Source organism: Apteryx mantelli, chromosome 1, assembly GCF_036417845.1.
Source record: "Apteryx mantelli isolate bAptMan1 chromosome 1, bAptMan1.hap1, whole genome shotgun sequence".
NCBI lineage: Eukaryota > Metazoa > Chordata > Aves > Apterygiformes > Apterygidae > Apteryx > Apteryx mantelli.
The window spans coordinates 207,455,501-207,480,484 of NC_089978.1; the positions used below are offsets into that span (position 1 = coordinate 207,455,501).

The following is a 24,984-nucleotide window of genomic DNA, read 5'->3' on the forward strand; positions in this document are numbered from 1 at the left end:
TTAGTTAGAAAAAGATTTTTTTAATTGATTAACAAACTACTTGTAATATTCCCTGAAAAACTTCATCCCAAGATCCGACTTATTTATTATTTGTCCAGAAGTTTATTTCTGTCTTTTTAAAAGGATTGCAAAATGTGACTGAAGTGGTTAGCTTTGTATGAGTTTTTAATTTTTCTTCTTAAAATTCAGTTTAATTTTGTTAGTTTGTAGGTGATTGCATGATAATGAATGGTAGCTAGTACTGAAGATGGGATTAGTGAAATACATTAAGAAGGTCAAAAATGAATGACCCAGAAAGATTTTACTTGCTTAAATACCACAAATAGACTTCACAAATTCTGTGTCTCTTTCACTCTTCTCGGTAACAGAGCAACTCAGTAAGTGAAAACATAAGTGGAATGAACAGAAAATGTATAAGTTTATTTTCTTTGGAGGAGAGATTACCAAAATATTACTGTGGTTTTGTATGGATGGACTGCTAATGACCAGCCAGAAGCAATTGCAGTCATGTCGAAAGGCAGTTGTACTATTCAACAGTACCTTTGACCTGGATTTAAATAATTGTGAAAAAGTAAATTGCATTTGGTATCCAGTGAATAAGAAAAGATCTGAAAGCATTAATATACTGGGAGAATGGAATATTAATTTAATTATTTGGCAGGAAGAGAATCCAGAGTTTTAATGAGTCATTTTTCTTAAATATTTTTCTCATGCATAGTTTTATATGTGGTTTCTTCCTGCCTAGGTTCAGGTATTTTATGGTTCTTTCAGTGACAGAGAAGCTTCTCTGCATATGGTCATAAGTACAGTGGGTACCATGCACTAAATTGGTGCATTAATAAAAGATGTGCTACTGAACAGAAAAATCGTTATAACACATGTTGCTGAATTCCTGACTAATGACCATTGAAAAATGACTTGCTGTAGCCTTTCATAGTTACGCTTTTTCTGGTCATGGCATGCTTGTTTGGGGAGTAGTAGTATGAAAGTTGGTCCTGTTTTCGTGCAGCAGGTATAGAGAACTACTAGAAGTGTTGATTGAAATGCTAGATCAGTGTTTTGATTTCTTTATCTGATAGTCAAGGTTGGTACAGGATTACATAGGCAAAACAGCAACTGAACCTAAAGCTGTGTTTTTAGTTTTAGTTTAGTTACTGAGTTGAGTTGTAGGCTTTGATATGTTGGTCCTAGTGACACATCTCATGCTCACAGGGTTGTGTGTCAGCTAGGAGGGTAGTGAACCTCACTATCAAGCCAAGGTTTATACTGAAAGTAAGGTTTTTCTCCTCACCTTCTGTCCTAGGAGTCATGTTCCTTGTAAGAGCTGAGCAGCCACCACAGTGCAGCTGATCCTGGAGCTCTGCCCCCTCGGGACAGAGGGGAAGGGCAGAACGCGGTGCGGTTCAGAGGTTCTCCCACAGTGTTTTCTTTCTGCAAAACCAGTTTGAAAGGCAGACTTGGTAGAAATGTCTCCTCCTCTCCATTCTTGGGAATCTATTCCAACCACACATGGACCTGCAGAAGGAGTTTTCCTGTGTTGACTCCAAAATGGCTAGAGTGTCTTGGGACCTACACTGGAGGGAGAAGAGTTATCAGCACTCATAGGAGAGCTTGGATCCGCAGTTTTGGCCTGAACATAATATGCATTATATCATATTGTATAAGTATTTCATTAATGGTTCAAATATGGCATCATATGTCACCAATGCTAAGGCAAAAGACTTATATTTTGAAGAAGGCAGAAGAAACTTCTGGCTTCAGCAAGTCATAAAATTGGGAAGCCAAGTTTATCTTTAGGGGCTTCATTTTCAAAACTAGATAGGAAAATTTGGAAGGGAGGGGAAAATGAATGTGAAATCTATCAGCTGTAAAGTTATTGAGATTTAGGTTGTTATATTAAGGGCCTTTGAAATAATGTTTTCTGAAAAATGCTAGGCTACAAAATAAGCGTACTCAAAAAGGTAAAAAATGCGTCATTGAAAGGTAAGCAGCATAAGAGTTTGGGCCTGCAGGCTTATCTATAGAGTAGAAATACAGCACAGGAAAGAAATAATAAGAGTATAAGTAATGACAAGTAATTGTAAGGCAGAAATTAAGATGGCCAAGGGAATTTAAACAGCCAGCTAGACAACAAAAACTTCTTAAGTATGTCACAAACAGGTAGTCTGAAAAAAGGTCGTGAGATTTTTGTTTATTAGGAGAAACTTAGGGAGGTTGAAACTTTGCAGAGAACTTTTGCATCTGCTGTTATCATGCAGAAGTTTTGAATGAGACTCAATGAGATTTAGTTTTGTTGATAAGAATGTGTGATTGTGAGAAACTGAGATGCCGTAGTGCTAGATACAGCAACCACTTAATATAGGATAGGTCACTGCAGATAGATGCTTCATTTTAAGAGTATTATGGTTAAGGTAATAGACAGTAACTTAGTTTCCTCACAAACACAAAACCTTTAACAGAATTTTGTCTGAGATGAATTATTTAAAATTATACTCTCATCAGTATCCTGTTTTCAGTGCTTCCTATGAAGAATTAAATTTTAATTAAAAAGAAGCATAGATAGTGTGACTCTACATCTAGTTGCATTTTTTTTATCTGCTTGTTCTTTTAAAGCTTAAAATGGTGCTTCTTATACTAAGAGGTTAAGTCAAAACATGGGCTGACAATATATTTTTTAGTCAAAAGATAGGATTGTAAACCTGAGCCTTTAAAACTGCAGAAGGTTAACAGCTCAGTGTCTCAGGATTCTGTAGCTAAGGTTGATGTTTAGGTTTTAATATGAAGAACAATAGTATAAAGAGCAAAGGTGGAAGAATTTGCAATGAATGCGTCCTGTGAACAATACTGAGGATACTGAAAGGAACTGTGGAAGGATATACTAAAACTAAGCAAAGGGACAAAATGATGAAGCAGGGAGTTTACTACAGACAAGGGTAAAGCAGTCCATGGTGAAAGAAACTTTTTGAGCTCTTTGTAAGTAACCAGTTAACATCAGTACTAGCATGTTGCCCATAAGCTGCAAAGATCCCGTGAATCCCTGGCCTTTCTTCTTTTTCTCTTTTCTCCATTATTTCATTATTTACGCAGTTTCTTTTGCTTCACCTTTGTTATCACAATCCTCTGTTACGCTGGGCAATTGAGAGTTAAGTTCTGAATTGCTTGCTTTAAAAGGCTAAACTCAATAAGGACCTAAAAAGCAAACAATGTAGACTGCATTAAAAGAAATGGAAAATACTGAAAATAATTGATAGATGGTGTTATCCCCTTGAAGACTGTACTTAATCTAATCAGCCTTGTTTCAAGAAAGGTACACTGGGATATTGCTGAAAGACCTGTAGAAGAGCTTTAAAAATATAGATGAAATATGTTATTTAAAAGGTGATGTGCTTTAAACTATATAAAAGAAGCTTCAGAAGACAGAAGGGTTGTTGGAGGCCTTGGTGATTATTATAAAACAACTCTTCTTAAAAAAAAAATGAAGCTGTTAAAAGTACTATGTACTGTGTAACTGACGTGTCCACTAATATATAATCATCTTGATAAGAATTGAGTAAGATCTAAAGAAGGGCTGGACATTCTGCCTTATTACTTAGATCTGTATTTGTATTATCTGGGGAGAAAATGATAGAAATCTTGCATTAGAAAACAGATCAACTGCAAGCTGCTTGGGGCTAGAATAATCTCTCACTACATTATGGTATGATATCAATAATCCATCAAGAGACACTGCGACACACTGGATCTGGCTGCAGTCAGTTAAGAGAGTGAAATCAACAGATCACTTCAACAGATTCTGTGAAGCAGGAATATTTAATTTCCAGTCTTAGTTTTATTTAGAATTTCATCACCTGTCGAGCGTTGGAATCAATTTGGTGGATTGGATTTTGTTTAATTGGGTCATGCAGGAGTATGCCTTTAAAGTCAGTGATACTGAACACCTCAGTCAGTAGACTTTGAGGTAATTTAAACTGTCCTATTTACTGTAAAATGTATTATTTTACATGTCTTGAATTGCAGCTTTAAAGTTGTAATGGAGACAATGAAATGAGAAAGCATTAAAAGCCACTACTGTTTTTTAGCTCTTGAAGGCTACATCATGGGGTGTCTTCATTGCTGCTGACAAGGACTTGTAGAGATCTATCCCAGAATCTCCCATGTGTGGTTTCTTACTAATATCCCCAGTAAGATCCAGTCCGTATCCTCTCAGTAAGGATTTAGGCCCATGCCAGACCTGTGCTTTATGTCTCTTGTTTCCCTGTACTGTAACTTGAAGGTCTTGGCTTTGGAGCAGCGCTGGGATGCTTAGTTGAGTGAACATTTGTGCTTTGTGACACCTCTCTTGAACACTTGTTGGCGTTTGCCTCTCTGTAGAGCATAAGAAGACCCAATGTTGCATTTGTCTCTGATTTCTAGACATGTGGCAGCTGTCCTTGATGGCACAGGGAAGTTGTGAAGATTGTAGAGGCAGATGTTATTTAACTTTTAAGGGTTTGATTCCTGGAATATCAGTCAGAAAAAAGAAAAATATGTTTGTGGTTCAGGCTTTTTAAATGGAAAGTGATGCATATTACAACCTTAGACCAGTAGTAATCAGAAAGGTAAAATAAGCAGGCCTGGCTAGTTGGGGGACTGGCTTGCTAAATTTGAGAGTCTTTGAATAAACACAGCATGAAGCTCAGTGTTGCAAAGTAGTAGATCTGTCCTAGGTTCTAGGTTGGGCAAAGACTGAACTATTTTTAAGAGTTTCATGTCCTTATATCTCTGGGATAAGGATTTACATCCATTTACAAGGATTAAACCATTCGTGTACATGTGTCATAAGGCCAACTGAAAGAGAGACTTGGCTTTATAGACTGCTGAGTAAACTATAAAAAAATCAAATAATTTCTTGAGGTCATTCAGTATTACTGTACATTTTGAAAATGGTGTATCATAGAATTAAAAAATGGGATTGAAATAGTGTTGCTTGCTTCTGAACCCAGTTGTTGTGAATAGCACTTTTACTGGCTTGTTGCAGTGGTACAGCATCTTAGATTTTTATTAATGAGTGAACACCTAGTTGTATTTATTTCTCCATAAAGCAGTTTGAAATGAGACATCAGCCTGGTTGTATAGCTTGTAGCAAACTTAACTGTACTTGCTGTGGGGAGGATTTTAGTTTTGTGTAGAATGTTTTTGGGGACAACAGAGCATCTTGGAGGTACCGTAATGTTCTTGCTTTTTGTTGTTGGATTTTTTTTCCCCCTCCATTATATCCATTTTCTATAAGTTTTTTAGGATAGCAATCTATGCAGAGCAGTCTGGCCATATGAATTTTCTTAACTCAAATTCTGTGACAGCCTGTCTCTTACTTGTTAAGATGAGACCCATACCATTTCTCAGGAGATGTTTCTGTGTTCCTTTGGCCCCAGACAGAATAAAGCTTGATATTTTTATATTGCGTTAATCTTTTACCAGACTAAAGAGTGTCAAATACAGTTCTGGTTATTTTTCAAAAATATTCCTTACAATAATAGGCTTGTTAACTTTGGCCTTTTCCTGTTAAAAAGAAAATATCATATAAAAGGTAGCTCCAGAATAGTGAAGAACAAGCAGTGTAGATATAGAGAGCTTGTCAAATTAACTTTACTTTTTATTTTAGTATGAGGAAGTAAATTAATGAGGGGAAAGTGTTAAAAGTGAAGTTGGGGGGATTTAATTAAATTAAAATTTTAACAATTTTTGAATTATTTAAAATAATTTAGCTTAGCTAAAGAACAATTGTAGTATAACCATCAAAGAAAGTTTCCAAACATACTCTGGAACAATTTCCAAAAATGTGGATGCTATCTTAATGAGTTGAATAGTTCAGAGCTCCATTTGATGACATAGTGTATAGAAGTGACCAGTTATGCTTTGTTGAGGAAAAATGGCTGTGAAGATCTCTCTCTTTTTAATTTTTTTTATTGCAAGTTCATTGCTATCTATCTTTCCTGTCTCTAAGGTTATTCTAACATAGGTTTCTAATTAAGAGGTAGAAATTCTTATTACTTGAAAAAATACCATTCCTTGATTTTTCATTACTTCTGAGTTATATATTCTTGTGATGACATATTCATGTCCTCATGAAAGGTGGAAAAGGATATTTCCTTTTTATTCCTTCTATTTGGCTGTATAAGCATCATTTAAAAGAAAAAACAAGCTACGAAGTAATGGAGCACTGAAGATTATAAATCAATTATTTTCCCTTTCAGATCATAATTATTTTTGTAAGAGAGTTTATATATTTTGAATTACTCAGACTAGCTATTTTGCATTGGAATGGTTGCATGTTATAATTTAATGAACCATGATTTAACGAAAGAAGGCTAAGCTTATCGTGTGAATGAGAATGATTTGCTTACTTAACAAGAGCTGGAACATATCAAGTAGCTGACATCTTTTTTTTGCATCAGGATTTTGATATTGGTATCACTATCGCATTTGATAGATTCTTCTCAGTTTTGATATTATTTCCAATTATTCAATGCCTTGCTTTTGTTAAATACAGATATTTGGGGGTTTTGTCATTGTTTGTATTTCATCTACTGCATTTGACCTTTCTCAGTGCGAGTGTTCTTGTGCCCTTCTGGGACAATGGCATTTTGAGTGATTCTCCCTTCTGTTGCTGTGATTTTTCACAGCCTTGTCAAAACTTGTGATATGGTGCTGTTGTTCATCAGCTAATGCTCTGGTTGTCAGTTACATGGTTCGGTTGCATGCATAAGAGAATTAAAATAATGAAAATTACTCTCATCCCTCCAGCTTTTTGGTAAATATGGCAACAGTTGTTCAGTGTTAGCAGTTGGACTGGCAAGAACCCAAGTTTGCTTTTTCTTTGGGAGGGGGGAAGGATTTGACTATTTTGTGCTCATCTTACTCATTTTAACTGTACTTGTGCAATTGCATAGGATATACTGATTTTGTCTGTAACTCATTTCACTTGCTTTAAACTGCATGAAACTGAGGCCACCATCCATCTTCTGCGTCATCCCTGTAGAACTTAAATGGTAAAGCACTGCATGGACAGTCCAGGTAGGGTGAATGTCAGCCTTGCCGAGGCTAAACTAAAACAGCACGGCCTTTAAATTAATCATCTCTTTCCCTGTGTACCCTTTTGGAATGCTCTATTTTTAGACTGTCATAGCAATTCTTGGGTCTCTGAATAGATACAGAAATGCAAACTCTCTCTTCGTTTTACTCCTTTGAGAGAACAGCTCTAGACCTTAGCTGCTAGTGGACTTTGGCCAGATCCAAAGAAAGTGCTTAGATGCCTAAAAGCTAATCAACTGAATTTTTAGTACTTGATTCAGATCAAGCAATAAGCAAAAATCCTTCCTAGCTGCTTACATGCCCAGGAGTGTTGGGCACCTCAGTATTGATTACTCTGCTCATCCACAACTGCAAACAACTTGTTTTTTTCCTATGTGTACCGCGTACAGCTCAGCAGAAGATACAATAGTAAGGCCATGTTCATTAAAAATAAAAATAAAAAAAAATCCTGCCTTCTCTGTAGTTACTTGACCAGGAAGCAAGAGATTTGTATTTAGTAACCTTACCACCTGGGAGCTATTCTCTGGTCTCCCACCTCCAGGAGAGGAGATGGCCCTAACCACCAGACAAACCGTAACCCAGGCAAAAACAAGACTAGTGAATGCTTTTTGCATTGGAGATCTATGGGACAAAATAAATAATGCTGAGTGTAGAGAATAACACTGAGATCCAAGGGAAATACTGTGACAGGGACTGAAAAAGGTGCAGCCTCTGCTCAGAGCAGCAGGAAACATGGCACGTCCTTCCCTTCCGGGTCGCTGCGGTCTGCTCAAGGCTGGAGGGAGCTCGTTGTGTTCTCTTAGTCTAGCGTGGGAATTACGAGTGGAGCCGAGTTCAGACCTGCCGATACGTGTTTGGAAACAAGCAGCACAATATTTGCTAATTTTATATAGTTTATATATATGTGTTTTTTTTATATATTATATATATATATTATATATATATATATATATATATATAAAAGTGTGTGTATATATATGTTTTTTTCTACTACCGTTCCTCTGCTGCTGTCTTGTTTGTTGCTAATTTATGATCAGTGAGAGAGCCTAAAACAGAATTTTGGATAGAGGAATAGATACATAAGATCAATGAATAGCATTTTGGGGCTGTTGTGAGCTTCCCACTTATAACTTAGGCACTTTAAAAATTAACAGGTTTTTGTTTCTCTATAAATAGATTAAATAGTTTCAATAATTCCATTTTTTTCCATTCAAAAGATTCTTTGAATGAGAAGGCATGAACATTTTGGCACTTTCAAGCTCTGAGGCTTGTACATCAGGGAACAGGGAGTATTCAACAGCCATCAAACCTAGTAACCTTTTTTCCCCTCTTTCCTATTTAGGGACCTATGCAAGAAATTGAAAAATGTGGAAATAAAATAATGATTGATTGTCCTTTCCCTAATCTCCTCAATTAAGTTGTGCCTTTTACTGTTCCTTGATTGTGCTGTAATTTCCTAATGCTGATCTTAAATAATTCTACGTAGGAAGTAGACTTAAGGAGTAATAATGATTTTGGGCTTTTCAGAGTACTGAAAGTGCATTGGTCTAGTTTATGCATAAGCTAATTTATAATATGCATTATCTCTTTTGTGTAGTGTGTTCATTAATAGTGTTTGATTGGTGAGCTGTTATATATTTTTTTTAACTGCACATAAATTGTGTTAAATGATACAGTATATACTTGTACTGTTCGTTGTTGTCATGGCATTGATGGGAGATAGGTATCACTGGTAATTCATTTCAGTCAAGATTTTAAGAGATGGGGTTTTAAATAGTAACCAGTAAGGATTTCTTTTAAGGAGTATCTGTTTATAGAACTCAGCTGTTGAAGGTTGACTGTAGCATTAGGCTTAAGTTTAATCTCCTATATGCTATAATTTACAGGGCTGAGTTCGGTGCGTCATTCTTCCGACCGCCTCGGTGCTGGAGGGATGGCGGTTGTGGCAGGAGGGGAGAGGGATGGGGAAGACTTGTAATATACCTGCTGAGGTTGCTCAACACTTTCCATCATAACCTGTTAAAACCTGGCAAAACTGAAAATAGTTAGGACTGTTCTGGCCCTCACAGCTGCTAGTGCGAGACTACCCTGGTATGTGCAGTGGTGAGTGGAAAGAAACCTGGCGTGGCAGTCTGCTGCTTTCCAGAAGTACTTCTGATGCTCTGAAATCCTGCTTTCCGCTGCTCTTTCCGTAGCCATTTCTAGCACCTGCAGCTGACTTACGGTGCAGTGCGGGAGACGAGTCCCTTTGCATGCATGTCGGCGATAGGATAGCGAGGTGTCCTTTTTCAAAGGGCTGCCGTGGATAGAAATTGGAGATTGTATCAAGTCAAATCAAATACTGAGCTGTAGTTTAAGAGCTTTGTATTTTTCGGCATCAGAAGCAGTTATGTTAATGCCTTTCACGTAGAATTTTTTTTTTTCTGATTTGATGTTTTTAATTTTTTTTTTTTTTTTAATAGAGGACAATTCAACTATGATAAGCTGGTTAGTACCAACCTTGCAAATCTACTTTAGATACCTGTTTTGCAGTGTTCAATAATACTTGTTCTGGATTTTTTTTTATACCTTCTTAATTTTTAAATATTTCTTCTTGTTTGTTTTGATGTGATTTTATCCTCAAATATGCAAGTGTGTGTGTCACAAGTTCATGTGTAAAATCCAGTGAGTTCTGTTTATTTCATTGTAATAGTAGTATACAATCTTTTGGTGCTTGAATAGTGCCAAATCTGTTCAAAACATCCTATTTGCATGCATAAAATACTGTACTTAAAATTCTGCTCATTTCAAACATAGCTGAAGCTCCTCTGTGTGTTTCCTATTTCACAAGCCTGTAGTGATTCATATAATGATCTTAATAGCTTAATGCTATTCTATTCAACTAGTGATATTAATGTAATAATTGTCATAGTATAATCCAAAAACATTGAATTAGGCCTTGTTCTAAAATATATTTGATCATTACGGGTATGTTAGAAGCACTGTAGGCTTCTGTTTTTAAACTAAAATTGTTGCATTGATCTAGACAGAGTAATGAATTACATTCTACGAGACGTAATGAAAGAACTGTTTAAAGTATGTTAGGCAAATGATGATGGGCAACTAATTCAGCTCATGAGGTATCTATTTTGATTTTGATTCAATTTTAAATATTTGATTTAGCTCCCTACACCAAAATCTACCTATTGTAAAGATGCCTAAATGAAATCTGCCTCATTAGTTATTTTTGTTTGTGAAACTAATGATGCTGTTGACCAGGAACATTTTCTTTAATTAGTGTTCTCGGAAATAACAAATTTTCCCCCCCCCCCCTTTTTTTTTTTGGACACACTTCTTGTTTCTGAGAAATAATCTTTCACCATGCCTAGCGTCTGCTCTGCATCTAGTGAAGTATACCTAATACCTTCCTTACATAAAATATCAAGCGTTGCATATGTGAAAATACATTTAAATCGAGCATTAGTTTATCATTATTTTATACAATTCCTTATTTTTGTTCTCTCTGGATAGATCATGTATTATATAGGGTCATCTTCTCATGTTGAGTATATCATGCGTGTTGTGGTTTACTAATATCTAATTGGATTTTGGGGGGGGGTTAAACAGTATAGTTTTAAGCTTTTGCTGACTGAAAAATCTTTTCATATTTTAAGTCAGTTTGTGGGGAGAAGGTTTGCAGGGAGGAGTCTGGTTTTTGATGCAGCCTTTATGTTGAAATACTGAAACAGGAATCTGTCTGTGAAAGCTAAAACATAGAACAGTTCTCGACCAACAGTAATTACAAGTTTTATGTTGATCATGCATGTTTTCAGTTTGATTTAGTGTTTGATTCTTGGTTGGATAGCATGAACTTTGTCCAATGCATCCTTGCACGTATTTTAAGGTTTGTCAAACTTGCAAGTAGTTCTGCAGGTGTCCAAATAAGCCCAAACAGGGGTTTCTCATTCGGCAACATTAGGTACATGAAAACTGTAAGTTAGGGGTAAAAACAGGGGGGTTTAATTGGTTAGGACAACAAGGGATTAATTAGTTTGCAGTTGTTTAATCTTTTTGTCACTATCTAATGCCAGATGCACGTAGTGGGAATGTCGAAATGAGAAGGAAAGCTTTTCAGCGTTTCTGCACAGGCAAGAAAGGCATGGGCAGGCACTGATACTTACAGCTGTAGAGAGCCGCACGGCACAGAGCAGCGTATTCTGGGTAGTAGCTTTTTGCTGTCCATTAACTAAAAACCTGCGTGAAGTCATTACAGCCTTGATGCAGAAACTGTCTGCAATAAAACAGAAGAGGATGTACTCAAAAATAACTTTGCAGAAGTTCAAAACCTATGTCAATGTTGATAGTTTGGCTCTAGGTCACTTTAGAACAGGATAACTTTTCTTTCAGTAACCTAAAGTAAAGCATACTTTTCCATTAGATGAAAATTCAATTAGGTGAATATAGGAATGCTATAGCAAAAAATTGAACCTTAAAAACAAAAGGGTAGTCTTCTGTCATTTTGCTGCTAAACAGTTTTATTGATGCATTGCTTTGTGAACTTAGTGTAAACTTTTAGCAGCTAGGGTCATGTAGGAAGGATTTTCAAAACTTAACCGTATACTGCATGAAGAAATACCACCTTTTTTTGGTTGGGAACCTGCTGTCCACCAGTGAATAATCACTTCCTGTCCACCTTCATAGGAAACGTGCATCATAATCCTCTGCTGTCATCGCGCTTCTAGGCTGACTAGTCCTAATCTGTTTAATTGTCACTCTCACAGAAACTCGTCGTGTCTTTGCCATGTGTGTTTGCGTCTTAACTAGTTCTTCTGAACTGTTTTTGAAGGGAGGAAACCAGTGGTTTAATATTCCTTCCCTCGCATTCAGCTCGCCTCAAACACTGAGACGACAATTTTGTGGAACTTTTACAACTGGTCTGTTACAACTCTGGTATCTCATTACTGTGTAATAATAGTTCAGAGACCATAATTTGGTATATAATGTTGATTGTGGGTTTTTTTTCCCTCCGTGTCTGTCACTTTACATTTCTCTACATTTGAATTTCATTTACTGTTTTATTATACTATTCAGTACTGTGAGCTCTTTCTGCAGTCTGATACTCATCTTTACTACTCTGAGTAACTAATTACTGAAAATCTTATTCTCTTACTAGCCACCTAATTTTCCAGATCATTTCTAAATATGTTGAAGAGTTCAGGCCCTAATACAGACCCCTGCTAGAAGTCACTGGTACGCTTTTTCTTTTTTTTTTTTTTTTCCCCTCTCTTTTGAAAACTGGCCATTATCATCCTCCTTTCCTTGTCTTGTAGGTAGTTACTTAGCCTTTGGGTGCTGTGCAGGGAGGGCGGGGGGAATGAAACATTAGTTCTTGTCCCATAGTAGCTAGCTTTTCCTTTAAGAAACTTTAATACATGGCCTCATTTTACTTCTTGGAAATTCAGTTAGGCTGTGTCAATTGAATTTCCCTTGTCCACAGGCTTATTTGTGCCTTCCAAGAACTCCAGTGTATTTGTGACTCATGTCTGTCCGTCACAAAATATATTGACTTTTCCCCAATATATCATATTTATCCATATATACCCTAATTTGATTCCTTTTTATAGTTTCCACAGCACATCTGGATACATTTCAGACTAGCTAGTCTTTATTTTCTTGTGTTCCCCCATACGTTAGTGTTACCTTCTGATATTCCAATACAAGGTGGCTTTCAGTGAGGGACATGCTTGCTAATTCAGAGCTCAGTAATTGCATCCATAGGTTCCTATGGAATGCCTGGATAAACACCATGGAATTCTGTCCACATGCTTTGTGGCATCCTCTACTGGTGGGAGGCAGAGTCTTTGAGCCTTTCCTAAAGAAGGCTTTTGGCAGGGGAATCTCAAAATGTTCTTACAGGGGACATGGATGTAAAAAAAATATATTTATTGTGCTTTATCTTTTCTGAATGTTCCTTTTACGCTGTGATGATCTGTTGTCCTTTCAGGCTTTCTGACAGGTTTCAAGCTTTCCATGTTTTTGAATGTGTTTGATGCCTTGATTCTGAGGTAGTAATTCAGCTTCATTTTTTAAATTTCTTTGTTTCTGCATCCCTCTTCTGTCATATTGGAATACCTAGCTGCATTTTTTCATTAAAGTAGATGAGGACCCTCTGTTGTCTAATACTTGTGCAGTGGTTTGTGCTTCTGGCCCCTGTTTTGTCAGGGTGAGGAAAGAAGCAAAGGTGGGTTTATACATACGTACATATGTGTATATATATACATATTGGCTGACCAACCCATCGTACCCTGAATGCAATTGTAGCCTTAATACTAAAACAACTATGAGGGAGTAGTTACACTGCCACTTTCTGTGTAGACCTGTTTGGAGAAAATGGTTTGGTTTTTTTCCTAGCTTAGCGAAGAAAACAGTTTTTTCAGGCTAAGAAATGGCTTTGTTGTAACTAATTTTGCCCCATGTTTTCTTACCAAAATAAACTTCATGCCACTAGAGGCAAAGTGCTCCACTTGACCTGAGATGAAATCTTTCCTTCAGGGCACTGAAGAAAAACCAGAGAAAGTGAAGGACCATGTTTGCAAAGTTGTTTCTATTCCTTTCGCCCCTGGCTTGGCGATCAGAACAGTTACTTGGGATGAGGGTCATCCTGTTTACCTTTTTCTTCCCTAATCGGCGGGGATTTGAATGAAGAGCACCCAGAGCAGGCCATCTAGGGCTGGCGGGTGTCTGTAGTCACTCGCATGGCCAGCGCTCTGCTTGAAGTAAGGAAATGCCAGCAGGGAGCTGGGGCATCCCGTCTGCTGGGGAGCGGAGTGACAGCTTGGCTCGGGAGCCGGTGTCTGCTCCAGTGACTGACCGCCTTGCACGGAAGAGACATGGAAGGGCTTGAGGAGTTGTGTAGGATTATTCATCCCCTCAGAACTGTTTGTACTCTGAGGGACTGAATGCTTCTGGTTCAAGTCCACGCTGGTTTCTTCTCTTCTATGGAAGTTTTTATTTTGAATAAAGTAATTAAATAGCTGTTGAAGAGAGTAAGAAAGAGCGCAAATCCCTAGCTTTGACAAATAGGATACTCACTTGGGAGCCAATCTGTGAATGGGAAAGGATTGTTTATATAAGGTGAAATAATTTCGGCAGGAGAGTGAGCGAAATCCTGCTCAACCTCTCAACCCCCTTCACAATACTTTGTCATCAGAGCACTCTTCTGCAAAGTAGCAAGTTTTAGGTTCAAATCACTTGTGGCAGAAAGGTGAGTGCTTTAGTCAGGGAAGCAGTCATCTAACTGGGGTTCACCACCTTTCATTTAGAGATGTAGCTTTAAATAGCTTTTCGGTACAAATATATTTAGAAATATTTAGCTTTTTGATCAGTGAGAATTTTAGAAACACACACGCTCCCTGAACCAAGCCAAAATAGGTGTTTTTAAAAGAAATGTAAAGCCAGGTACAGAACTGTCAGGAAATAGTAAATTAAAAAAAAAAAAGCCATTATGATATCAACTCCTACGTTTATCAGATCAGTGATAACTACTGATATATCTTGAATACTCTGGTTTCTCTTCAGATCGTATAAATCTTTCACTTTTTACTAAAGATTTCCTTGGAGAGGAACAGAAACGAGAGTCAAGGAATTTTTTGAGGCTCCATTTCAGTGGTGTTTTTTGGGCTTTTTTTGTTGTTTTTCATTTTGTTTTATTTTTGGGGGGTAGATGAGGGGAGAGCAGTGGATGTTGTCTACCTAGACTTCAGCAAGGCTTTTGACACTGTCTCCCATAGCATCCTCATAGACAAGCTCAGGAAGTGTGGGTTAGATGAGTGGGCAGTGAGGTGGATTGAGACCTGGCTGAATGGCAGAGCTCAGAGAGTTGTGATCAGTGGCACAGAGTCTAGTTGGAGGCCTGTAGCTAGCGGTGTCCCCCAGGGGTCAGTACTGGGTCCAGCCTTGTTCAACTTCTTCATCAGTGACCTGGATGAAGGAACAGAGTGCACCCTCAGCAAGTTTGCTGATGATACAAAACTGGGAGGAGTGGCTGATACCCCAGAGGGCTGTGCTGCCATTCAGAGAGACCTGGACAGGCTGGAGAGGTGGGCAGAGAGGAACCTCCTGAAGTTCAACAAAGGCAAGTGCAGGGTCCTGCACCTGGAGAGGAACAACCCCATGCACCAGTACAGGTTGGGGGCTGACCTGCTGGAAAGCAGCTCCACGGAGAAGGACGTGGGAGTGCTGGTGGACACCAAGTTAAGCATGAGGCAGCAATGTGCCCTTGTGGCCAAGAAGGCCAATGGTATCCTGGGCTGCATCAGGAAGAGTGTTGCCAGCAGGTTGAGGGAGGTGATCCTCCCCCTCTACTCAGCCCTGGTGAGGCCACATCTGGAGTACTGCGTCCAGTTCTGGGCTCCCCAGTACAAGAGGGATGTGGCACTACTGGAGCAAGTCCAGCAAAGGGCTACAAAGATGATGAGGGGACTGGAGCATCTCTCTTATGAGGAAAGGCTGAGAGAGCTGGGCCTGTTTAGCCTAGAGAAGAGAAGGCTGAGAGGGGATCTTATCAACGTGTACAAATATCTGAAGGGAGGGTGTCAAGAGGATGGGACCAGACTCTTTTCAGTGGTGCCCAGCGACAGGACGCGAGGCAACGGGCACAAACTGAAACACAGACACTTCCGTCTGAACATGAGGAAAAACTTCTTCACTGTGAGGGTGACAGAGCACTGGCACAGGTTGCCCGGAGAGGTTGTGGAGTCTCCTTCTCTGGAGATATTCAAAACCTGCCTGGACGTGATGCTGTGCAACGTGCTCTAGGTGACCCTGCTTGAGCAGGGGGGTTGGACTAGATGATCTCCAGAGGTCCCTTCCAACCTCAACCATTCTGTGATTCTGTGAATGTAAAGTGATTTTGAAGGCAGTCCTGATGCTCAAACAGCAGTTTATCAGTGTTTGGTTGGTTGGCAAGGACTGAGCATTCCCGTATGATTCATTCTGTCTCATCACTTCCAAACTAATGTCCAGTCTCTCCGTCAGGGATGGAGATCTATGGGCTATACATGCACTGAGTTAAATAGTTTCTAACAAGTGACATGATAATACTACAGTTCCCTATCAAGGTCAGATTTTTTCCTTGCAAAGAGGTTAAAGGGAGGAAGAAGAAGGAAAACAACAACAACAATAACAACAAACTTTGTATCTTGTCCCCAGAGCAGAGAAAGGACGTGCACTAAAATGTTGCACATAAAAACCCCAATATCACAATTCACATGTCCCAGCTTGGAGTCCTGGTGGTCATGAATGTTTCATCTGGTATCTGTATTTCAGCTTTTTTTTTTTTTTTTTTTTTTTTCCCAGATGCAGTAATCTGTAGTTTTTTCTTTTGTTTAACCCCTTGTCAGACTTGGGAAGAACTGGAGTGTTTTTGGTTTTCTTCTCTTCCTTGGCTGAAATCCCTACTGCTCCATAAGCCCTGTCTGGCATTCTGGGAATAAATCAAATCAAAATTAGCCCCTATCTTTGCAACTGAAAAGAGGCAAGGAAAGAAGTTCAACAAAAAATGCTACAGCAAAGAGCACATTTAGCAGGGCTGTTTTGTTTTGTTTTGTTCTGTTTTTAAGGGTGCTAGGAAGAGAGGGAAGTTGGGATGTGGTTTGGTTTTTTTTTTGGTTTTTTTTAATCCAGTTTGTCTTATGTTCACAGCTTCACTTATATGCAACGTTATTTTTATAAACTAGAAAAACAAATCCATAAGTGCTAGATTACCATGTCTTACAGACATCAGTAATTTCAAGACTGCTACCATACTTAGGAATGGTTCCTTAATTTTGGAGTTATTGGAAACAAAAATTCAAAATGCTTTTATTTTACAGTTAACATGGGTCAAGTGCAGATGCTGCCTCTGCACCCTCTAAGTTCATCCTCCTTGCAGCTTCATGCCATTTTATCTATGTGCTTTCCTATCTGCCCACTGCGATTTTGTCTTAATGCTCTCAGCAAACTGTTGCGGACAGATGTGAGGGAACACAATTGAGCTTTTGCTCTGCGCTGATTTAAGGATGCCCAGTCATCTTGATCCTATGAGCATCCTATTCAATCATCATATGATAAAAAAAGTCAAAGATAAAGGCAGAATTTGGAAGTGCAAGGCATTTCCTCCCTTGCATTTCCCAGATCGGTATCGGCGAAACCTGGCAAAGTTGCCTTTGGTCACTCCTCCTGCTTCACCCTCATCCACAGGGAGGGTTTCAGGTTACTCAGGAGCCTGTGTGCTGGGACAGTTTTATTTCCAGCTGCTGATCATGCGATAGGGTCATATGGAGAAATTATGAAGTTGTTGCCAGCATTAGCACCAGAAGCAGTTTTTAAACAAGCTTTTTACTCACAGATACAGATGTGACAATTTTAGCTAGGTAGTATCACTGAGCTAGAACAAAATTAAAGTAAACAGTACTTGGAGCTTAACATATGGTTTCAGAAAAGAAATATGGAGACAAATGTATTCCACTGAACACTTTTCAGCTTGCTTAATGCAAGACTTTGCATTAATCATTAATTATTCATTGAGTAATGTATGCCTTTCTTTTCGCTTCAGCTCAATCACTGGATTTTTGCTCCATGGATCTGTTTTATAAAAACAGAAGGTTTTCAGTTTTTAAATTGAATCTGAGTGTCGTTTTAGTGGAATTGCCTTGTGTCTTTTGTTTCTGTTTTTTGAAGTATGACATTTAATGTGGCACACTAAGATTGGAATGATGTTTCAAAGCATGCAACAGAAAAGAGAAAAAACACAATGTAATTGTTTTCTTTAATGCTTAGGGAAGGTTAGGATACCTGTTGGAAGGTCTTGATTAATGGTGAGAGGCTATGCATAGAGCGGCTAACTTTCTGCAGAGTTGCTTAATATCAACTGAGAAGCAGGTGATACTTTTATCTGTTTATCATCCAGCAAAACTGTCGTCTCTGTTTCATCACATCACACCTTTCCTTTGCAGCCTTCCCTTCTTTAGCTTTGGCAAGACATGATTTAGAGGAATTAGCTTCTTGACCAGTTGTATTCACTGTGTGTCTGTGTTATACTGCCTCTCACTTTCTCAACCTCGTTTTATGCTTGTTCACTTCTGTTTTCAGCTGTCGTGGCATCCCTTGCCTAGGCCATCCCACCTCTCGACTCACGTACGCTTGCAGTCTCCGTGCTGTATAACGACTGACCTTTCGAGACTCTTTCGTTCAGACATAATTGTGTTTTTTGTTGCGCAGTCTTTCAGTCTGGGGAAGAAAAAGTCATTTAAAAAACTCCCCAAAAGCATACCCACTTCTTTCATTCTTTTCTTGAAACCTCTCTTTGAGAAAATCTTTTTCAGAAAATACTGCAGCCTGATTATGTAGGATATTTTGACCTACTCATGAAGGATACTTTACTTTTCAGTAAGCCATTACCTTATGGTAAATGGCTGTTTTTATGAAGTTTTTGGAGAGACGCTTAATAGTAAACTTAATAGAATACAGTTAAGTTAAATCAAGCAGATGGGAAGCTAATGCAGCTTTGCCAAGATTTGGCAATGTCAAGAAAAATAGATATATAAAATCTTTAAACGTAAGTATTCAGGTTTCTCACCTTCTGGAGTGCGGCCAAAAAGCCTAACTGGGGCAAAATTCTAGTCTAACGTTAAGTTGTAAAGTTAGCTCAAATAAGTCTTGTTTTGGATTCAGTTCAGATAATCATTAGAAACTTTATTTTGTGTCTGTGTTGTAGCCAGTTAACTGAAGATCTGACCTGCTGTATATTTGAAGTCAGTGAAGGAAATTAATAAACAAAGCTTTGCTTAACTGGGTTTTTAAAGTGATCTTTTGGAGTTAGGTGAAGTATAAAGACAGTATTTTCTTTAATTTTTTTTTTATTGTAAACTTTTAGAGTAGAAATTTGGTGTTCTTATGTGGCTGTACAGCATCTGCTTAAGAAAAAAGCCTCATGTTAATAATAGTAATTTATAAGGGATAAATAGTATTTCATCACAAGTAATTTTGCTAGGCAGTCAAGACAGCAAAGATCTGAAGGTACTAATTCAAAATGTCTTGTATCTCCTCTAAAACTGGATGTAATATCAATATGTAACTTTTTAAATACACTTATGTCTGTGAAGTTGATAGAATTGTTACTTGTTTTACTGCCAGTAGAAAGTGTATTAAGTAAGCAGGGGTAGCTGCGAAACAAGAAGAGGTCAGAGCCTTGCTTCATTTCGAGAGGAAGCTGCTGGCTGCTCAGCGTGTGTATAGCAAATCATGCTGGGTTTTTAAAAGCCGTATTTCGTCCTGCCTGGCCCTGTTGTTTTCTTTCTTTTTTCTTCTTTTCTTTCTTTCTTTTATTATTTTTTTTCCTTTCAACTGCAGTTCTTTTCCTTACTGCATTTCCCATCAGGTGCTTGCATCGGTTGAGATAGCAGCAGTATTGGCTTAAGCTAATTTTACCAGTTATGCTTTGCCATTCTCATTTTTCTCATTTTTAAGAAATGCTTTAAAGCTGTGCTGCAGCTGAATCGCACTAATCGGTTGCCAGTTGGTTTTAGAAATGTTCCAGTTAACAGGGCATTATTCTTTAATAAAGGTCAGCCCAGGTCCAAAACCCTCCGCGCTGAAGGAGGACTAGGGATTTAGCATAAACATGTTACAGTCTGCAAATAAGTGGAGCTGTCTCCTTTGAGATCCACTTGCTTAGCAAGATGTACTGATTTTTGTGGTAGAAATGATGATTTGGGGGATCTGTTTCCGAAAGGTCCTGGCAGAAGCTTTTCACGGAAGTGTTCTGAGGTTGATACGGCTAAGCGGAGGCACTGCTGCTGCGCCTGCTCCGTCCCTTACGGACTCGGGCTTTCACCATGTTGGGGTCAACATAAGCTTAGGTGATGCTGCTTTCTACACCCTCAGAGACTGCAATGGGTGCACCAGATGTCTGATTCAGATCACCTGGAGATGTAAAGCTTCTGGAAATTTTGAGATACTATAATTTTTTGTTGTTGTTTATATCTATATCTATCTATCTATATTTTATACTTACAAAGCCAAACTCTGCTTTTTTCCTTTAAGAACATGATGTTTAATTAGTTCATCTATTAACATGCATAGAAGTGTTGCTGGCTGAACTTGTAATAATTAGTAATTTGTTCAATTTTGTAGAATAAGAGCTATATAGAGTGTTGTATATGAAGCTGTGCTGTGGATTAAAATACCTTTTTTTTTTTTTTTTTTTTCCTGTTGATGTCTTTGTAAAATGAGCAAATGCTAAAATATCCAGGAATCAGTATTACTACAAAAAGTAAGATGCTCTCATGTGGGCTTAAAAATACTATGGAAATGGAGATCTAGGCTTGAATTCATCTTGCCTGTCTTCAGGTGGAAACAGTATGGACAACTATCTGTGAGCTAGCCGTTCAGTATGTACTTTATAGTAAGTGAAAGCAAAGTGGATTTTCACAGAATTATACAGACAGTTTAGCAGCTTATTCTAATGAACAGGTCAGCTTTTCCTCCTATAGCAGATTGCATAGGATTTTTTTCCTTATATTTTTACCCTAGACGTAGGAGAGTGGCTTCTTTACCTGCCCTGCAAGTGCTTATTGGCATTTGCGGTGCCTCCCTCGCGCTGGAGGACGCAGCCGGCCACGCAATGCCTTTCCCCATTAGTCATCATTGCCTTCTGTATTGCTGTGTGCATGAAAGTAATTCTTTTAAAGCAGTTGTTCTTAATTAATTGTTAAAGATTACTTCATAATATATCATTGCAGTAGTACCTTCTCGTAAGTGTGGACCAAATCTTGGTTGCCCAACACAAGTGGATTTTATGTGGAATAAAGATACCTTGCAGATAAATCACTGTTTATTTCCTTTAATCCAGTTTCAAAATTTTTTGCTGTTTGCCATTCAAACAAAGATTCCATTCACATGTTAGGGAAACTTTTGAAAGCTTATACAGAACTGTAAATATCCCAGTTTTTCTGGAACTGAACATACTTGACATTCAGCAACGTCTGCAGCTGGCTGCCTCGTAAAAATAACTTGCATTCCTCGAAATATTAGACTGTACAAATGGCAAAAATGACTAAACAATTCTAAAATGTAACCTATACTGTTATATTAAAATACATTATGTATTAGTTAAAATTAATCTAAATTAAAAGATTAATTGTAATGCGGTCTAGTAGTGTTTTTATTAATGTGTATTATCCAGCTACAGTAAAATTCTCCTAGTATTGTATCAGCTCACTTTTGTAACTTTGCTTGTACTCCACTTATTCTCGCTACATTATTGAAAGGCTTCCTGACTTCTGTTGCTTTAGTGGTCTTTCTTTCCATAATGTTTGGAATATTAATATAGTGTTGCAAGAAATACAATAATAAATGTTTATCATGCAAATGAATTATTGAACACCTTTTATACTGATTTTTCTTCTGACAGACAACCAGTGCTGCATTTATTCAATGCACACTTACTGGTTTCCAGAGGACTTTTAATATAGTGAAATTTTTTTTTGAAACTTTCAATTTAACTAAAAATTGGACTTCTAGTTAACTAAGAAAATAACTAGTGCAAGTATTGTATTTCCAGTTCATTTTTTTTATTTGAAAACTTGGGGGCAAATTAAAATGCAGATATTTTTATTTTGAAATTGAGGTGCTGGAGCATTTTCAGTGGCAGGGCTAGGTACTAATATTCTGATAGTGCTGAGTCTCAAGTCTAGCAAAATGCACCGAGTGGAAACGCTCCACGAAATTCCTCGTGCCTCTCCCTTAGAGTACTTCCCTAATAGTCTTGGTTAGATGCACAAAAGTCTCTACAAAACGGTGAGACAAGATGCAGTGGGCTCCGCAGTGCCGACTGGTTCGAGGGCTTTGTTCCTGAAAGTGAAGAAAGCTCGCTCTCGCCACGCTCGTTCTTGGTAATGCGTATGCACAGCAAATAGAGGGTTTTTCTCCTTTTGTATCCACAATTCTGATTATGTTTCTGAAAATATCACTGTATACAGAGTTGGTCATTCTCGCCACATTTGTCATGTCCTTTTACCGTGTGAAGCGCGTGGTTGCAGACAAGAGCGTGGTGAGCTTGGGGCAGCGCGTGGCGCAGCACGCCCCGTGAGTGTTACCGGACAGGTAACGCTGGTCAGTGCTTTCCAAAATAACCCCGTTATAAACGGGACGGCTTTCAGGGAGGCTTGGTGGGAATAAACTGTTCAGCCGTGATGATAAATTTTCATAGACCGCAAGAAAAAATAGCGGGTCTGAGGCACAGCTGTGAGAGAAGCTGCAGCCGCTGTTGGCTTGCTTGCGAGGTGCAGCCCAGCTCCTTGCCGGGGTGAACGGCTCGCTGCAAGGACAGATGCAATTTTTTTTATTTTTGTTTGTTTGTTTGTTTATTTTAAGGCAAGAATCAATTTCAACAACAGCAACAACTTTCAGCAGCTTTAAAACTTTGTCCAGGATTTTTTGTCTGCTAGCGACACCAGTGCCCGTTCTGCAGCGCCATCGCTGTGCCAGGCTGCAGTCCGACGGGCATTTGCATTGCCCTAGCAGCCCGCTCCTGCCGACGGAGGCACGGGCTGCTCTTCCCATCGTGCCCGGCCTCCCCAGCAGTGCCACCCTGTTCCTTGCTAGCCGTGGGTCCTGTAGGTCATCTGACCCTTAGTGAGACTTGTCAACTTGCTGTCGATTAATAAGAGAAGTCTATTCACGTTGGTTAACTTTTAAATTAATATTTAATTATTAAGTTAAATATTTAGTTATTAAATCAGCTCAGGCTGTCTTGGCTAAACTACAGTCTTAAAAGCATATCTTTGGAAAAGGTCACCAGACCTGAGGATGAAATATTTGCTGTTTGAATTCACCTAAGAGTGGTATTTTTCTGAGCTCTGCTTGTTCAGTTTTGAGTATTTTCTTGGTAGTTGGTAGCTACAGACTATAGATACTACTAAGAATTAGCGGCAGCATGCTGTTTTTCCCCCCCTGAAATGCACATTCATCTCTCTCTAACAAGAATTCAGAGCTCTAATAGGGGATGTGCTAGGGAGTAAGTCTTAAATGTGTTGAGCAAGTATGTTGACATTATCTAAAGGCAGAGGACGTCTACAAGGGGCAAGTTCAGTACTTCTAAAATTCCCTATGTACAGACTGAATAGGATGAAAATAAAAGCTGTAAGTGATAGAAATTCAGAATTAAATGGGGGGGAAAAAAAAAGTGAGGCCTGCTGGACTGCATATCCAGAATATTAGTGTTTGCAGCACTGCATTTAGAAGGGAAGAGATAACACATTGAACAGACGTTTCTGCAAAACTTTTTATGAATTTAGTTAGGGATTGCATTTACTGTACATTATCTGAATAAATGTATTCAGTGAGACTGAACATGTTACAGTTTTTCAAAGGCTGGAGATCAGAACAAAGCAAGAAAGCAATTTTCTATGTTTGGTACCACTTTTTAACTTTTTTTTAATCTTACCATGAGAACTTTCTGTCAGACTTTTGGGGAAATGTTATCCAATACGTGGAAAAAAAATTTCTGGAAGTCTGAGGTGGTAGCTGTAGTCCAAGTGCAAATGATTGAAAAAAGCTGTGATGTGTGATTCAGGAATAGAAAATATAATAATATCATGCATACAGATGACTTTAAAGCATTTTGTATTTTCTGAGCGATCGTAAGTGTGCTTTCGTATGTTCAGCTAAATGCACTCTGGGCTGTTCTTCCTAAGTCTTTACTGAGGTACATGTCAGCAAGCAACTAAATACTGGTTTGACAGTTTTAATCGGCTTCTAGACAACTTACAGTATGTTTTTGTACTACTGTCAAAACATATATACAGTATACCCACAGAACACGTGAAAATACTGATGTGAATATAGTTTAAATCTAAATTGCTAATTCTAACGTGAGATTAAGAGACTAATTGAAAGAAAACCTTTATTGTTAGTTCCAGTTAAGTCAGTAAGAGATATCAATATTACCTCGTACTGTGGGATCTCAGTTTAAGGCTAAGAAGTGTAACTTTGGGGTGCTTGTAAAGATTTATCCAGTATTGCACACATCAGGCAAACAGGTTCTGGTTTGCTATAAGCATTTAACAGATACATTTGAGGCCTTTTCATCTAACACCTTAAGGAAGCAATATACATGTGAGGACTAAAGTAACAAACTTAGAAAAGCACTGCAATGTACAGAAGCATTCCTGCTATAAGAAATGCTATTTTTGCATATTTTTACTTGTGCATTAACTCTCTATGCATCATTTAAGCTTAATCCTTTGCCTGTAAATATTCTTTAAGAATATTCAAAAACTTTCCCAGCCTTAGAGCAGTGGAAAAAGGTTGTGTAGGAGAAGACCGCATCTAATACTGAAGAGCTTGCTGTCTCTTTGAGCTTGCTCAAGGAATTGCAGATTTTGGTATCAGATGAGGAGTGTTCCTTCCCCTTGGGGTTAGTTTCATCCATTTTCTTAGAAGCATGTAAGCATGGTGCTCTGCCCAAGGTGGTGCTGCTGACCTCCACAGCTCTGATGAGACTGATACCCTCATTTGTAGGCAGCTGAGAACAAAGATGGTGGTTTTTATGCATTTGTGCAATATCTAGTCCAGTGAGAATTTTTCTGATTGAGGCCTAGTGTTGCTGCTGTACTTTAATTGTAAGTATGTTTTGGGAAGACGGTGTGATCAGCCTCTTGATACTTCCAGTTGCTTGGACAATTTAGGTTGAAAGTTAATTTCTTAATTTTATCTGTACAATACTTAATTTTCACTTATTAAAAATAATCTGTAAGAAAGCTGTAGGGATCATGGTTGAGAAAAAGAACCCTGTTGTGATAGACACTGAATAGGCACCTTTTAAAAAAGATGATGTTTCTCCTAAAAAAGCAGATCCTGAGTTGTCTTCTCTTATGCTTTCTAGGTATTTGA

General features: G+C 38.3%; 1 protein-coding gene and 1 non-coding gene across 4 annotated transcripts in view; both read left to right on the forward strand.

Moving 5' to 3' along the window:
- The window catches only part of ATXN7L1 (ataxin 7 like 1), a 127,811-nt gene that overhangs the window by 44,952 nt on the left and 57,875 nt on the right, over positions 1-24,984 (forward strand). The gene's annotated exons all lie outside the window — the stretch shown is intronic.
- LOC136991185 (U5 spliceosomal RNA) lies at positions 14,609-14,723 on the forward strand. The gene has a single exon (XR_010883229.1). It is a non-coding gene; the product is annotated as a U5 spliceosomal RNA (small nuclear RNA).